Consider the following 18,294-nt stretch of genomic DNA (forward strand, 5'->3'; position numbering starts at 1 on the left):
CGCTTGCTCGCGCACAGATCAAGGCATCCTCCTCTTTTGATGGAAATGACTCATAGCTCGGATGAACTGAAACAAAAATACCATGCTCAGCTGCAGACACCTGCGTTCACGGGTTTAAAAGTTAGGATGTGGGTTCTAGCTAATTTTATTCTCTTCAGGTTCTTATACCACACCCTTTATTTTGGTTTCTGAGAAATTTCCATTCGTAAGAACAAAACAAGGTGACTAATATCTGCATTGAACTTTCTTCTCCTTTCCTCCCCACCCGCATCCACCACCCCCCTCCCCCACCCCATGCACAAAGAGAAAAATTATGTGATTTATTTCTTTATTTCTTTCACCTCAATTATTTGTAGCAAGTCCAGCCCTAACGCGCTCCGCTTTGTTTCCCTGGCTCACAGGGTCAAAGGCTCAGGGGTCATCTTCGGTTTAGCAAGAGGTGAGGTTATCAGCAGCTTTACTGCTGTGCAGAGTGAACTGGGGGGGGGGGGGGGGGGGGGGGTGCGATGCTGAGACACCCCCACATCCCCATATGCGCCTGCCCCTCATGCGTACAGCATCAAGACCCAGAAGAGGCACTGGTGCAGAGGCCAGTCGCATTTTGCAGCAGTGAAAAATGAGAACTGAGCTTTTAAACATGCAGTGGCTTAAAAGTGGTCACGGCGAGATGAGGAGAGGATGAGAGGTGTTGGCTGTGTCCGTTGCTGGAGCCTGCCGCTGCTTGCAGAGCTGAAGCAAATGCAGCAAAGTTACTCCTCCACTCACCTCACTCCTTCCCTCCCTACCCAGCGCCATGGGATGGGGGGCAGGTGTCTCAGCATAGCTATCTCTGAAATCAGACGTTCAGCATTGCTTCTCACAGTAGGGACACAGAAATGACAAGGACCTGGAAGTCCTCACCTGTTGGCCAGCTCATGGGGGTGTGGGCCTCTCCTGGGCTGGCAGAGGGAATCACTGGGCTTCATGAGGGACTTACAATGTCTGTGTGGCTGACCAGCTTGTGATGTTTAAAGGGGCCCAGAGGCTCGGCTCAGGGAGAAAGTGCGCTGGTTAGAAAGTGTCCACTGGCATGGATATGTTCACCTACCTTCATCTTTATCATACGTGATGTCTAACAGCCTCTCCCTGTTAAGCAGAGTGCATATCTGGCTGAGGAGCCAAAACAAACCCCGTCTGGCTCTTTTAGTGGTGGTGGCTGGCATTTTACTGCCCTTGACATTCCTTTTCTTCTACATTAAAGGAAGGGGGCATATTCAATGCCAATTCGGGAAGGCAGAACTTAACTGGAGCCAGTGGTACCATTTCCCCCTTACACCAACAGTTTATTTGGGGAACAATTCCCAAGTGCCTGTTGGGGAATTGGAGCCAGGCTGGCGGGAGCAGATGGTGTCTTATCAACGGGCAATAATTGTTCATGAATTAGACTCCTCTGCATCACCTTCCTTGCTCAGACCTAGGGTAATGGCTGGAGCAAGACCTGTCTTCTCTGCTTGCCATTGCAGGAGCTCTCCCGTAGCAGGGGAAATATATTTTTATAGTTTGCTTACCTTGACACTTCAAACATTTTCCCAGCAAGCTGAAGGTGTAATTAAATGACATGCCAGATGCCAGTGCGCGTTATATTATACCACCTCTCAGCTGGGCTAGCAAAAGGCAATGAATGGAGCCTTAAGACAGCTCTCCTATAGATAGTTATTATCTCTTTTCAATAAAGAATGAGTAAGGTTCAGCAGAATGTCAGTAAACCTGTAATTTTCTAGCCTTTCGGTTATCTCTGTTCTTCTGATCCACCAGTGATGTGAAGTTTTGTTGTACTTTGTTCCATCAATTATGGCATCCCTCCAAGAAGGCGGCAGGCTCTGGTGTCACATATGCATATTTATGATAAGGTATGTTCTGATCTTCCTGTTGTGCCTGAACCCAGGTGTTCTGGGCCTTTGGGGGTGGGTGGGCAGCACAGCCTCTTTAGGGCAATGAAGCTTTTTGGGGCAAAGCTTTTTAGCTGTAGGCTAAAAGAAGCAAAAGCTTGCTGGGAAAATGACAACAAAACGCCCTAACTTCAAGCTTTAAGAAATTAAACTGGTTTTGTAACTTCAATAGTAAGATTTCTAGAACATATTGCTTCCTTCATTGTATATCTGCTACCTCAGAAGATAGAGCTGTGTATCTCTTGGCTGCTGCACTCTGGTTTTAAAGCACCGGCTTTTCAACTTTGCAGGACACCATCCCAGTTCTCAGGGAGACAAGATGTTGGCTGTCACAAGACAAACTTGCCAGTGAGATTTATTTACTTACTTGGAAGTGGAACTGTTATTTTAATAGTCCAGCCAGCACGGGAGTGGAGGTGTTGAATGTACTCATCACTGGCTGAAGAAGGGGTTGCTGTAGCATCTTGTAGTCCTTTCTCTGCTGGCAAGGTGTGCTCTGCATGGAGGGCAGGAGACCAAGCCAGGGAAGGAAAGCACTGCAGGAGGGTTGGATAGTTGCTTGGTTTGTTTTTTAAAACCCAAACCTTGAAAATTCTTCATTTGGATACTTGTGTTTATCAAGAACATGGGAGTCATGGGATTTAAGGGGTTGATGACTTCTTGCCATCTGGAGAACCAATGACACTGCCCAGCCCCAGCTCCAGCTGAAGTAGATCACTACATCCACCAGCAGCCAACAAGGCTCTCTGTTTTCAGGAGGGGGGTGGGGTGAGATGTTTCATCTCACACAAGAAAGCAACAGCCTGAAACTTTCTCCTGCTGTCAGTCCAGGCTGTGCAGGGCACTTCTTTCAGAAGTAAGGCATGCTCATAATTAAAGATTAATTTACTAGCACTAAAACCAAAGCTTTCCTCAAAGTCTACTGTCAACAGACATGCTCCCTTTCAGTGACATTTGCATTTCTAATTGGGTCTGCTTATTACCAGAAAGTGTCTGCAGCTGAGATTTAATTTGATGTATTTCCTGGTTGTCCTCTTAAACCCAGCTCTGCAACCTAGTCTTGTTTGCAGTGTGTTTGAATGCCTGTGAGTGGGCACAATTTCACACCACCAGCTGGGCATGAGCATGCCTGGGAAACCACTATGTGTGCTTCAAGAAGAAGGCTTGTCAGGGAGAAATGCTGAAAAGGTCGGTCCATTTAGAGAAGCTGGATGTGTAGAGGAGTGAGATCAGCGATGGAGAGGGCCACCTCTCTGCTTCTGTGCTGTGGCTACTGTTTGCTCTGTTGTCTCAAGTGATGAGATTTCCACTTTGGAAGGTAAGTTCAGACTTGCATAAACCTTAACAGAGATGTGAATCACTTTCCTTCTCTAAATTATTGGTGGATTTTTTTTATTTTTCTTTTGTCCTTGAAGAACTGATGTTAAGAAATGTGTTTAACAAGTCACAGTATAGTCTCCTGGTCATTCATAAGTTGTAACTCTGTGAGCTGCTTTAGCGTGGTATTCCCCATCCCTCCAAGTCCTTCTTTAGAGCAGAGATTGAAAGCACAGAGGGCGAAGTCCTGCACACACACACTGTGACGGAGACGGTGCCTGCCCAGAAGAGCTTGCAGGAGAGAAAGGAAATATTATTATTGCTCTTTAACAGATGGGAAACGAAGGCACAGAGAGTTGCAGGGGCTTGCCAAAAGTCAGACAGAAATCTGAAAACAGCCAGGAACTGAATCCAGGTCTGCTGAGACTCAGGCCAGTGTCTTAATCACTTGTCTCTTCCTAGATTTTATTCCTGCAGTTAATTGAGTTATTCACTAGGACAAACTATGCAATTTCTGCCTCTAGCTTTAGTGCTGGTGCTTCTGTACCCTCTCCTACCCCACACCTAATTCCTTTCTGCTTTTCCCTGTGTGTGTCAAAGAGCCTCTCTCGATGCCCTATTACTCAGGAAGGTGCTCTGCCATCATGTGTTCTTCAGCCCTGACCTTCTTCATTAATAAATTCCTTTCTTCATTTCCAATTTGCCCACAACCCTTTGATACTTTGTGTCTGGTGCTGAAGGCACTGTAGTTGTCTATAAAGCCTCTCTGAGTAACTCCTGAATTGAGATGCTCAGTCCCCTGGGAAGGAGGAATTCGCGGGTACCACCACGGTTGCACAACCTCTCTCCCCCCCCCAATCTGGTGCATGGCAACCCAAAGCCTGACCACAGACCCCTACATGCAGCTCTGTGCTGGAGAAGTTCAGGGCATAAGCAAAGATCTTATGCAAATCCTCCCCTATCCATCAGGAAAGGGAGCCCTTCATACTTCAGAAAGATGGGAGAAACAATCTATCGATATTCCGTAATGAGCATAAATGCCCTTTATAAATTGTTTCCCTTTTATTGACTCTAAAGCAAATGTAGCCGTGAATGCTGTACATTAATACATTTTATACCTTCTAATGGTTTGATGGCCTCATATATCCAGTAACGCTGAGAATAATCATTAGATTGTAAGGAGTGCAAAATATGTTTTATCACTTGAAAATGGAATTCCTTCTTGAAAGGTAAAACCAGTGGTAGATCATTGATTTGAAAGGTCAAGGTTAAAAAGCTTATTAACGACTGGGTTAAGCTCTAGTAAAATTCTTTGTTTTACTCAGCTGTATGAAGCATTTAGCTAAGTGAGACTCTTCATTAGGACATTAGTGCTTTTATACTAGCTGTGTAAGGTAAAAATCAGTAATTTCCAGCTTATGTTCAGGAAAAAATGCATTGTGAGTAGCACATACTCCTCCAAATAACACCGAGCGACGTGTGGACGTGGGTATGATGGAAAGCACCTACTGCAGAGTCTGGGGGTGTGGGGGCAGCCAGAGAGTGCAATCCCTGCCTCCCCCTGTCCTGTGCTGGGGACCCCTGTGCAAGCGTTGCCCGAGCAGATATATCACGTAGTGCAGTGGACTGCTGGGTAGAAATACTAGCTTGGGTCCCAGAAGCCATGCAGTTATGTCAGGATGCCACAGCGCTGAGTTAATTAGCCCCGACTCCCTACAGGGCTTTAGATTAGCTGGAAGCGCTGGGTTCAGGGGGCTGCAACACTTCCTGCCTCTGAGATGGGGAGTTGCTTCTGTGGGGGGGAAATATCTGTGTATCCCTCTTGCCAGAGCCCTAGCAGGCTCTTGAGTCACAGCTCATGGAGAAAGACTCTGTGTTTTGGGTATGGCACAAGAATCTGTTACAGCTTTACACCCATCCCAGGAGCGGATGAAGGGCCCAGAAGTGTAGCAGAGTGGTACCATGGTATGGGATGCTGCTCAGTGAAAGTGATGATGGGATTTGTTTAAGGTCACATGTGAAGTTGGGGAAACAGCTTGCACCTGCTGAAAGACCAACCACCGACTGTCCTTTCCAGGCAACCCCCAGGCCTGCTGTGCTGGTGGACTTAAAAAGGGGAGCAAGTTCATGAACTGCTTCATTGGAGTTGAGTTAAAAATATCTCAAGGCATCATAGTATTGCAAAGCAAACGTGAACAGAAGTGTTCAAGCCATAGGAAAATAAGAAAGGTTACCCAGCAGCACACAGCACTGACCCTGCCTGCTTGCAAAAAACCCCATATAAATTGGAAATAACTTGAAATAATTGTTGTTTGTGAGGGAGTTTCTTTCTTTCTCAGCAGCTGTCTTTTTAGAGGCCTGAAGAGGTTGAGTGTGGAAGCGATGCAGGAGCACCGAAAGGAGGGATCAGCCACCTAAATTTAGCACTGCCATAAACAAGAGCAGCTAATTTAATCCCGTGCCATAACGCAGCTGCTGGTAAAGACAAAAAGTCAATGTCAGAAATGATGCAAAATAATTTCACACAGATTAGTTTTACTTAATCATTCCTCACATAAGTAAAATAGTTTTTGTTAAGGAAATGCATGGCAGGAGCCAACAATAGGGAGAAGTGCCTCTCCATCACCCTGGTACACCACAGCATGGCAGGAAAGGCAGTGTGGGCACCATGGTCCCAGCTACCTTCTGCCACAGCAAAGACCAGCACATCACTGTGGGAGTACCCAGGTGCTATCTCACAGGCACTGTCCGTTGATTTGGGGTGCATTCCTCTGTATGATACTGAAATCTTCTCCTCTTCCTCAGTTGTCCCTCTTGGCTTGGTTATGTACTAGCTTTTTTTAAACTTTATTTATTTTTAGCACTTTGAAAAATTCATGCTGTTTTCAAAAGGATCCTTAATGTTTGTCCTCAGCATCTGCTACCTGTTTCCAACAAAAAAAAAAGAGAGACCTAAAACTGTGTCATGCTGTATTAAGAAGGCTTTTTAATGTTTTTAATGGAACAAAATAACAATACAGAATATAATACCCATAGCATGTGCTTGGTGCAGTATAATTGCTCTGGGATACACAATCCTTTTCACAGAAAGCAGCCACACCAACCCAACCATCGGAACAACTTTAATATTTCACAGTGAAATTAAATTGCAGATTAAAACAGATGGTTTGAACATTTCATTACAAGCCATGGCGCTTATTTGCTGACCATTGGCTGGTATATGTAAACATATAAAAAGCAAAAGAGCCCTTGGATACAAACCATGCTCTTGCTTAGCTTTTCATTCATGGTTACAGCATGGTTATGAACGTTATGGATCCAGACAGGGCCTTTAAAGGTGCTGAATTCAATTTATTTTTACTGATGAAAGGAAGAGGTCATGGAAAGTGTGGAGTAGGTGGGAAGGATATGGGGGGGGGGGGGGGGGGGGGGGGGGTGTTTAACCATCCTGCCGATGGGTTTCAGTTCACAGCTTGGCGGGTCCGGGGCTTTCCTCATCCTTACAGTGCAGGAACTCAGGGCCAGCCCTCTGCCACCCCAGGGTGCCACTGGCTCTCACCTGTGGCTGTGGGAGAAGGTGCTGTGGACCTTGGTGCTCCAGGGCAACCCATACCTGTGTTTCCATTGCTGACTTTGGATGCTTCTGGTTTGACTGCCTTTTTGAAAACCCTTTAAAAGAGCTTAATTTGTAGCTTGCTGGTACTTCCTTATGCCTTTGTTTGTTTGTCTGGCCAAGGGGACCAGTTTCTAGTGCACATGGAGGCAGAGAGGTTTAATTAAATGTTTGCAAAGTACTTTGAGGTCACTAGATGAATAGATGCTGTTTAAAAGCGGGAACATCTGGAGTAAGGAATAAGACTGCTGCTGAGTAGTGGGGTTTTTTTTTGGGGGGGGGGGGGGGGGTGGGGGTGGGAGGGGAGCAGTGTATGTGCTCCTGTATGTTTTGCTAAACTGAGTAGGGAAAAAAAAGCCCAAGGTGGGAAGCAATTCGGTCCCATCCGTATGGCCTGGACAGGGTGCATGGCTCACGTGGTGCAGCAGAGAGGGCAGCATCATCAGCCCATTGAATGAGCTGGCCTCACTGAACGAGTTAACTCTGTGTTAAGAGGTATTAAATAAACCCCTCACAATCACAGCAAGTCTTTCCCCACGTTTCCAATGTACCAGCTGCACTCAGCAATGTTGCCCCAGGTATTTCATTTTTCAGATATTGTCAAACAAACAGAATTCTACTCTAAAAATAATTACAGACAAATCTATAAATGTATTTAGCTTTGGCAGAACTGAAATGAATAGATGTTTTTTAGAAGTGTAAATGCCGTGCCTTCAGACATTTTCCATGCTGGTTAGTGCTGGGTTAGAGAAAGTGTAGGGACTTCAGGGAGTCAAAACTTCATTCTGCACGTCTCCGTTGGCAGTGTGGTGAGCCAAGGATATTCTGTTTTACCTCTGCTTCACGAGGCAGTAACATCATGAAGCAATATTAGCACCTAGGGAGAACACAGTATGTGCATTACAACCTTGCGTATGGATTAGGGAAAGAAAACATTTCCCCTTGGCTGTTGGTGTGTCCAGCAATCCCAGTCAGCATCTCTGTCCCAATGAGCCTGGACTCATGGTGCCCAAAGGACTGGAAATTAAATTTAAGTTTTCATAGCTTTAGGGGGTGGGGGGAAATGAAAGCTCTGCTGCTGAGTCTGGTTGAGCTCTTGGAGAGCTGCAAAGAAATGGAGATAAAGGTTCTGGCTGTAGAAAAGCAAAACAAGCAAAGAGAAACCTTCATTAAAATCTTTCCCCTCTCTCCCAGTCCGGTGGCAGAGCTTTCATGTAGTTAAGATTGGGCCAGAAGTTCCAGCTATCGGGGCAACATCTGAATTTCTTGACTGGTACCTCCCTGGGCTTGCTGGGAGCCCTGGTTACAGTACTGCAAGCTGCTTCACAGTCACCAACATAGCCCATGTTACCCCAGGCCTTAGAAATAATGGATATCCACCAAATCAGACAGTGCAGGGCCTCATTTTCCACTCCAGGGCTCAAACCTTGGAAAAAAAAACCCATGCAAAAACACATTCACAGGTGTCCACATCTGCTTCAGATTTTAAGCCTTAAACCCTAGTCCTACAAGGGCTTTAAGAAAAGGAGCATCCAAAGAGGAAACTACAGGGGAAGGCATCGCACGGAGAGGATCACCTTTTTGTGACACTGCTCTTTTAGGATCATAGCTGCATCTTCAGACACATACTCCTTGATCATTGTGTGCTAGAGCTATCATGCAGAAGAGCTTGCTCCTATAATAGCATATTGTTGACAACAAACTAGAAAAGCCATTTAAAAAAAATAATAATCTTACAATGCATGTTTAAAAGTGTAAAAAGAGAAAAAAAAATATTTCTATTTAAAAAAAAAATCACTATTTATCAATAGCTCTGGCTATAACTGGGGATTCACAGCGTGGACGCTGAAAGAATGGAGACAGCATGGTAATGAAAAAAGCGTATCCATCATCAACAATACAATACTTACTGTGACCTAAGGTCAGGTTTGTACAGTTACACCAGATGTTAGATTTCAGCCGTCCTTTGAAACGAAGAAACACAATGGTTACTATTCCTGTAGTGTTGTGGATTTCATTAAACAACAGGTTTATCTCTTGCCTTTAAAATGTAGAGCAAGATTAGGATATTCCTACATTTCGGTTTCAGAAAGATCTGCAAAGTGCAATGTAAAGCAGGGCTGGTACTATGAGGGGAAAGAAAATGACTGTTTTGAAGGGAACAGCCAGCTCTTTCCGGTGGCAAAATTCAGGGGCAGCACTGTGAAGGGCAGGAAAAAGACAGAGTAAATAGCTGTAAAGTGTAGCTGTTCCTACAGCAGCCCTGGAAAGGGTGTGCGTGGCCCTGGGGAGATGCTGCCCCAGACACTGGGGAGAGCAGGCGTGCCTTTGAACAGGGCTTGCTTCTCTCTGGGCTCCAGCCTTTTCCCCCCATCAACCCCCACCCCTTTTCTTTCTTCTCAAACAATCACAGAGGAGTGAGGCCTGTCATTAGAGGAGCCTAGCCTAAAAGGTGGTTGGAATTGCTTGGGATTGCCTTTGGCCACCCCCTCCGAACCTGATACTACAGCCCTGACTGCTCCCCTTGCCTCTCAGCTCAGCCTGTTTTGCCAAACACCAGAGACCCCTTCTAACACTGGCCTCTCTTTTGCCTTTACGTGGTTTATTTCAGGTCCCTCAGCAGTCACTGTGTATTTATATATAATTGTATACATAATTTATTATGTATGCATACATATATACACATTTTTATACATGAATATTGTATATGTTCTATATAATATATATAAAAAGTTGCATTTTACCTATCTATATGCACATATCTGAAACCTTAAGAAATGTCTGCCACTCTAAAATTATATTCTTACTTGTTATTATTAATCAGGATACATTCTCAGGCTGAATGGAAGAGACAAAAGAGTAGTTACTAAGAACCCTTTCGATTAACTTGTCCTCTCTTCACCTCAGAACCCAGCATTGTTTGTAAACAGCCCCAGTTTTGGAGAAAGCAGGTGAGGCAGAAGAGTAAGGTCCATGTCCTGAATTATTTCATTAAAAATTAAAGCTTTATAAAAGTGTACACATTTCATTAACTTCACATTGCAGGCTTTGCAAATATTCTAAGGGATGCTAATCTCCTGGCTTTAATTAGATTGAAGGTCTCTTGCAAAGGCTATCATTTTAATATAAAATGAGCACTCTTTTAAGCTTTGTGAATTAGAAAAACAAGAACTCCCATTTTAGATCAACAGCTATACACTGAAACAAAAGAGTTTTGGGATTTTTTTTGTGGGAAGTTAAGGGCTGTGCCATGCCTGATGTGCAATTGCAAAAGCCAGGCAGTATGTACATCCTTCACTGCCATCTAAGGATGTGTTGCACACACACACACACACATACACATGCCTCTGAAAACTAACACCCCCTTTACACACAGCACATAACAGTCCTAATCCTAATTACACCCAATGCTTCCACTAGACCAGGGTCTTAGCAGCGCACTGGCCGCATCATTCTTGCTTTGATGACTTTCTGTGTGATATTAAGTAGATTTAGAGCAAAAATTGCCCAGAGTGCCCTAAGAGGGGCAGTTATGGAAGGGAGTGGGGTTGAACCTGGAACTGCTGCCTCAGGATGGCTCCCCCAGCCTGCATGCCACGGGGGTTCCAGGTCGTGAGTGCGGGATGGCATCTCAATCCCACACCGAATGTTTCTTCTTTGCCAGGGACTGCACTGAACTCTTAAATCTGCAGTTGTCATCGGCCTCTGTTCTCCTCCTATTATCCCCTGCTGGGAGACGAATTTTTATATTTCTGACCAAGATCCAATCTTCTTTCCCTTATCAAACATAATAGAAAATGCTGTAGTTACAGAATAACAAACTCGCCTCCTGGATAAATGTCAATCTATTTTTAAGTGTGGGATCAGGTCGGGAGCTGCCCGTGACAGCGTATCACTTCATGCCAACGTGATGCCCCTTCATTTATTATTTCGCTCACCTCCATCCCCTGCCTTTGGTCCCATGTCGCCTTGAACGTTGCCCCTTTTCTTTCCTTCAGCTGGTTCCTCTCAAACATGCAAAGGGCCTGATCCTGCCAGCTCCCACGTTACCTCCAGCACAAAGTGAGCTGGTGAGATGTGAATTAGGCATACGGCTCTGGCAGTATCTCCAATTTAGGTACCTGGATACTCCTGGCTTTGTGTGCTGAGTGTTTCTCTTTCAGACTTAAGCCCTGTTCAGTTAGCTTTCAGCTACATTCATCTAAGTCTAGAAATTGCTTGGATAGCTGTGCAATTCTGCTTGGAGCATTTTGCTGTTGGACTTGGCAGACCCATAAGCTACTTTCAAACTATCTTACCCTACCTCTCGACAAGTATGTTTTGGAGATGGACATACTATTCTTTATAGTCAGACATGGGGTAGAATGCTTTACAGAATTTGAGTGCAGAGAGAGGCTTGCAAAAGGCCCCTTTGTTTGTACTTGTGAGGAACAGACCTCCAAAACCATGGCTAGCATTCAATCCAATTTGATCAACAGTTAATTAAAGAATGATTTAATTTTCTTTTTTTTGTCCAGTTGGTCATTCACACCAGTTTGGTGTACAGGCTCTTCAAAACTAAGAGGGCTAAGCTCCAAGTATAAATTTAATTAATCAATAACTGTCATTTTTAAACAGTCCTGGTTTATTCAAAATTGACCTCCAGAAAAAGAACTGACTCCATTAATGTCTGTGCTTAGATCTCCGCTGCGGCAGCTCTTTCTGCTGACAGTCTTGCTGGGCAAGTTTCCTTTAAGAGAACAAAATCCTCAACTTCATTTCTCCAGTTCCCTAATTTTGATTCAGAGCCACATCTTTGTTTAAAGGTTTATGTAGATAAACCTCAATTTTGTCAATCTCAATTTTGTATAAGAAGTAGGATCAACTTCTAATTTCCAATGTTAAATCCCACGCTCTACTTTCCGCCGCAATATTCTCAAGATGACTATTCCAGGTTAGATCCCATGCTGGGTTCAACACTTAGAATAAACTAAAGTAACAGTAACTTCATTTACTCATTAAGAACATGGGTTTGTTCTGAAACTACCAGATATGCAGTGGGCTTTCAAAGTTCAGGTTAAGGTAGACAACGACGGCATGGACAATAACAAAGACGTTTGGGACTGCCCAAAATACAAATATGCTGCCTTCCTATTGCTTAAGGACACACAATAACTCATGTAAACCTTTTGTGATACCCTGTGTATGAGTCAGAGATGAAAGATCTTCCCACAGAGTGCCCAGCTGCCATGGTAATGGCATGTTCTTTTAAGCACCTAGCGAGAGGTGAAAACTCACTGGCCATCATATTTTCTTCAGCACAGTCTATTCCTGATACCTCTGCTCTGTAAGCTACCAAAACAGCAGCAGTGTATTAGCACAGTTGTACTAGCCTTGCAACTGCTGAGCTGCCAGGATGCTGCCACTTGTTCTCCAGCAAGCACTGATCCATGCGTGTGCAACCGGGTGGTGAGAGCTCTGGCTGGAGGAAGCCCCCAGCTTGCATCTGTGCTGCAGACAATCAGTAAAACACAGGCACCAAGTTCCCTTTCCTAGCAGAGTACTGCTAGAAGACAAATATTAAAGCATACCAGCCATTCAAATATTATTAAGATTGCAAAGAATGATCATATAGAGTAAAAGTGAAGTCCACTAGTGCAATAACCTCTGGGTTTGGGTGCCTAGGAGAACAGCAGATGCACAGAAAATACCACTGAGGATACACACACACACAGAGGCAGCTAGTTAGCCCCCCCCCCCCCTTAGTACACCTTGCTCTTCTTGTGTAAGATTGACCTAACAAACACTCTTCCTGTACATGCTATGACAGGTGCTGTATTTGAACAAATGTTAATAGACAGCATATTAACTCTGATGGCTTCAGATCGCCGAGGTATGTGTGAGAGTTTGCATCTCCCGTATAAACATTCCTGACTCTCATCTGCTTTGATCAGTATCACTCACTCCTCTGATCCTTGTGCTTTCCCACTGGCATGACAAATTTTTAGTTCCATGTCAACATCAATGCCTCACCGGCTATTACGGTGGTTGAGATGGACCAGTTCGTCTGAGTGTCATATCCTGGCAGTTCAAAATTGATCTGAGGATACCACAAAAGTTTTCAAAACGTGTGTATCGGATCCTCTGTTGAACTCCACGTTTCTGAGGACCTTGCTGCCATGGATTTTTAAGATCTGGAAAGTGTGGGTAGTTTTCTGCTACCGCTAAATAGAAGTGAAAGGGACATTGCTACAGCATACTCAGACACTTCCCACCTCAGACTTCAAAACCTTTCATTATTGGGCTAGAAGGGAGGAAGGTTTGCGCTGTTACTGACACCAAGGTAATGCAGTAGAAAATAATTATTCTAAACAAGGAAAATTCCCAAGGGACAGGCCTGGTGTTACACTTTTCCCAGGATCTCAGCATTTGATCCATATTCAATGAGACTGTTTAGTGTATTAAGGTTATTATTAATTTTTATCCTGTTTTCTTCTTTCTGTGTATTAGAATATGTATTTAGGACCAGATCTGTAGTTTAGCTCCATCAGCTTCAATAATGCCCTGCTTATTTCTGCCAGGTGAAGGTCTGCCTTTAAATTTCAGAGAATATAAGAAAATGCACTCAAAGAGCCCCAGACTACAGAGTCCAATGATTCTCCCCTCTCTTCAAATTCCCTTTGCCTCAGGCTTTTGCCTCAATTTACTTTTTTCCCAGTGACTGGTATACATCTTAGATACTTACAATAAAGAGCATTTTTGGATCTGTGTTTAAAGCAGCACATTCTGGAAGTCGTGCTTGCACTTGCGTGATAGTTAGCATTATTATTATTATTACTTTAAATAAAGACTATTCTAATTTGTTACAACAGCTCAGAGAGGTTTTTCTTTCTTCTTTAGAGACAAGGCAACATGCAAATATACTAGTGCTTAAAGAAGTGTGTGTCTATACACATGCAACCTAATCATTAGGCTCATTTTCGAACCATATGCTCTGACTCATAAATAAAGTCTATTAACACTGAACTATTGATCAAACGTAAGGATCAGGCGTTCCAGCATCATCTTTTTCCTCTGTAGGCTGCTACCTCCACCAACCCTTATAAGTTAACATTTGAATTGGAATTAGCCCTTGTAATTACATTTATATTAATAGAATTAGAAGGCGAATGTTCTTCTGAGTTTTATCTTCAAGCGATAAACTGAATTGTCACTTCAATCTATTGCGCTTGCACAGAGATTTACTATATGTGGATCTTGAAGTAATTTTGAGACTGAAACTTGGGCAATTCTAGGGACAGACCAAGATCAAGAGATGGATTTGTCAGCTCGCAGATGGCTGTGCCCCACAAAACTTTTCCTTTCCCAAAGCCTTAGTGGTAGCTCATATTAGCCCTTTCTGTAACCCAGTCTTTGCATCAACTACTTAGCGTGTACAGAAATGTTTATATCGCTTGAGCCTCCTATAGTTTCTCTTCATTTCCCTTTCTTAGAGCCTGTCCATTTGTTCCTGCATTTGACACTAGCTTTCTGACATCTCTCCTAGCTATTCCCCTTAGAATCATATATAAAATAATGATGTCCACCCTGAGCTTTCCTCTCTTCAAAAAGCACTGACCTAGTTTCTCTGCTTTTACAGTAGAAGTTCTCCAGTCCCATGTCAACGAGGTTGCCCTGACATATCTTAGCTCTGATAGTTATCTCTCTCTTTTAATAATGACATCCTGAATGGGGATTATTTCCTCTAAATGCATCTTCATCTGTTCCCTGTAGAATATTTCCTTTTGAGTTCCTTCTGATTGATCTGGTTTTGGTGGTAGGGCTACGCAAAGATAGCTCTGATCTTTCTATCCAGGGCCTGACCACAGGTGATGATGCCTGTGGACTTTGGCCAGAATTGGAGCCTTTGATAACGTATTCCCCAAACCTGTACAAAACACAATGAAACAAGTCATAGTTTAAATCGCTCTTTCTTATTATTAATGGAGCAGATCCTCAGCCAGAGTAGAGGGTCACTTAAGTCCTTGGATGTGTTGCAGACATGACAATATTGCCTACCAGCTACTGAATCGTTATTTTTGTACAGCACTGCTCACTTTATTTTCCTTCACTTTGCAGTAGGTTCTTTTCGTTACGTCCACATTTCCCCCTATTCCTAAGGATCTGATCCTCCAGCATCAAAGTGAGGGGGAGGTTTCACCTAAGCCCCCGCAGGAACATCAGGAAGGCCTGGCTTTTTCTTTGGGTAAGTTTTCAGCACACTTTGGTGTCTTTTTTTTTTTATTATTATTTTACATTCACTGCCCATTCCCTTTCATTTCTCTACCCTACTTATTTATTTATGTATTACTTTGTGTTCTTTATCATTTCTCATTGACCTCTGACTGACAAAGTGCTCCCTGGTTTTAAAAAACTTCCCATTTTTCACTTACTGTAATGCTGATGCAGGAGCTGGAGCTGCTCTGCCATACCTGCAGCCTGACAGCATTTGGTTGCAGCCTGTTTGTAGATCGGTGCTAGGCACGGTCCCATCGCACACCGCTGAAGCACAGCAAACTCCAGTGACTGGGGTCTCTTCAGGGCATGGGTGCTGATTTGAGCTGGGACGAACTGTATGTGAAACTGCTCTGGCTTCTGTATTTAAGCCATCCAGACCGGGTAAGCAATTTTTCTTTCTGATAATTGTTGAAGAATGTAGGTGTCCTCCATCACCTGCCTCAGTTCAGCCACAGAAACTCCTTGAGCCAACTCGTTGCTTTGTCAGGATCATTTCTGCTCTGCTGTTCAGGAGAGATCAAGCTGACTTCTATACAGCTTGTCTAATTTTGTGTGGCAAAAAGCAACGGGGAGATTTGTTAATACACTTTGTACTGGGAGCTCCTTGCAGCAGGGACCATCCCATCTGGCTGGGGAGAGGGAGTTGTTTTACAAGGGAATAGCTTCCATCACTCATGACTTGACTTTTGTTTTCCAGATGGGTGCAATCCTGATTTACACGTTATCTATCTTTTTTTCTTTCTTCTTTTTTTGTTTTACTTCCTAAAATAGAATGTATTTTTTATACCAAAAATGTTCAGCTGGTCGGGTAGCTCTTCTGTGGAATGGAGACAGACCAAAATGGTAAAGGCATAAATAATTGATTCTGTCCCACTGAAATCTCTGGACTTGTTCCCCTAGCCACTCTTTCATGTAGATATATTATCTCTCTGCGAATTTCTTGTCAAACTATGTTAAGTAAATAAAAGAGAGGTGAAATATCAGCAACAAAGCTAACAAATGGAGCTGAATGCTCCACTTGAAAGAACAGATCTAGCTGTTTACCATGCTAATCTGAAATGAAATGAAAATGTATGTTTTTCATCTTTTCAGACAACGATCTTCAAATACAGGTAGCTAAGGTCTTTAACAACACAGATTTTTACTTTTTCTTTTTTTTTTTTTTAAAGAAAAACCCTGTTGCAGAGGTATTTTCTGCCTGTGTGTGGCTGCATCAGTGTAGAATCTGAAATACCTATTGCTGTGGACAGTGTTACCAGTCTATCATACACTGGTTTGATTTACCTGGCTCGTATGTGCCCGCCGAACTTGCTGGTACTACAGAAGAGCACAGAGACACTTCTGTGTGCTCAGAGGTTTACTCTCCCTTTGCCATACATCAAGCCCTGACTCCCTTCTTGTGGCTGCTCCCAGCCTGTACCAGCACTGTGCTGGGGGGCCGTCCAGTAGCTGCTGCAAGCACCTAAAAAATCTTGGCAGCACTCAAGACAGATGTTAGTTATAGTTATTGGTAGCATCTAATATTATTAGTTGAGTTCCAGTATAGCATTTTTCTCATACTCAGGGGGGGAGAGACTAACTAGGTGTTATTCTTTGCTTCACAGAGATTAAGCTCTCTTCACAGCCCAGTTCCAGCAGCTTTCCGGAGGGAACATCCTCCCCAGACAGGCTGCACGCTGCTAATTACAAGGGAAATCCTGGCAGTGTTGAAGTCGGTGCCAAAACTTCACTGATTGCAGCGGTGCTGGGATCTCACCAGATGTCTGGATTGTTTATCCGTCCGGGGGTTTCTTGCCCGTGTTGTTTGCTGGCTGGCCTTGACCTTCCTCGGGAGTTACAGCTCCTCTTCCAACCCCGCAGAAGAAGGGCTGTTTCTGACGCAGCTCTGACCCCATCCTGACTTTTGGCTGCTTCTCGCTGACGTATCTTTGGTGTTTTCACTTTGTTACAGCCAGAGAGGAAAAGCAGCATCTTTTCCGGCTCCGGCTGTCCGTGCCTTTCCGTTGCCTGTCATCCAGACCCGGAGCTGGGCTCTCCAGTGATCATCTGTGCGCCAAAAATCTCAGCTTCATCTCCACCACTGGTCCATGTTATGCCCATACGTACCTATGTGGAAATATGATGTGAGCCTCAAGGAGCTGATTAGTTAAAGAGAGACAGGAATATGAAAGTAATTTAATTTTTCATGCAAAACTCTGCTAGGAACTACTAGACTTTCCAAAATGTATTCCAAAGAAATGCAGAGATAGATTCCCGACCGGCATTAATCAGTGCTGATTAAGTCATGGAGCTACCCAATTTCTGCCTGGTGAGTACTTTTCCTGTCATTGATTTATTGCCTTCCTTAGAAAAATAAGACCTGGGAAATAAAGAGTTCAAGTAAATTTACTCAGTTACCCTGCCAACTGTTGACTGTGGTACCGGGGATAATAAATGTTCAGGGGAAATTCCTTGTGCACATCCATGTATTGAGGTCAAAGCAGAGGTGTCCTGTGAGCACTCCAAATCCTCCAGAAGCTGTAGGGACGCTGCTCAGCTGCAGCCATACATGACTCAGAGCCTGCAAAGAGCAAAAGGAAGGTGTGTGGCAGCACCCACAGGCAGCATGACTGCAGGTTGGGGTGCCTGCAGAGAGCCTGGAGCACCTCTTCCCTCGCTGGGGAAAGGGGAAATTCGCTTTTCCTTCCTGGCCTGCCATGAGAGTGTGCATGGCTGAGATCCAACCCTGGTCACTGATGCTCCTATGGGTCAGTGGGGTGCTGCTTCTTTCCTCTCATTCATAAGAGAGCTCCTTGGTGCGTGAGACTTAAGGTTTGCAGGATTGTGCTGTGTGGGGGTTATTGTTTTCCTGCAGACACATGGCATTATGTTTAAGTCACTGGATGCATTAACACCACCATCTGGTTTTGTTTTTCGAGTGACAGCAAATTATTTGTTAAATACTTTCTACCCCATCTTCTTTAAGATATGTTGAGGATAAAGCCTGCAGAGCTGTACAGAGGGTAACCCTTATCATGTTTATTTGGTTGATTTATCAGTTTACCAATACTGCTTTCCAGCTCTTTAGAGTATTTGTTGCATATTTTTGTGAACCTGATACAACAAACAACTTCCATATATTTATGAACCATACAGCTGTAGAAGGCCTTCTGCTAGGGACAATAGATGAGGCTGTCCAAT

The 18,294-nt window shown here is 43.9% G+C and overlaps 1 long non-coding RNA gene across 1 annotated transcript; it reads right to left on the reverse strand.

Annotated features, from left to right (window-relative positions):
• Window positions 1–3,393: 3,393 nt before the first annotated feature.
• LOC311195950 lies at window positions 3,394–15,302 on the reverse strand. Its single transcript, XR_014617546.1, has 3 exons — window positions 15,270–15,302; window positions 8,769–8,822; window positions 3,394–3,536 (listed from the first exon to the last, which is right to left on the reverse strand). It is a non-coding gene; the product is annotated as an uncharacterized lncRNA (long non-coding RNA).
• Between the last annotated feature and the right edge of the window lie 2,992 nt (window positions 15,303–18,294).

The sequence above is a fragment of the Gallinula chloropus genome (assembly GCF_964237585.1).
Source record: "Gallinula chloropus genome assembly, chromosome: 12".
Classification (NCBI taxonomy): Eukaryota; Metazoa; Chordata; class Aves; order Gruiformes; family Rallidae; genus Gallinula; species Gallinula chloropus.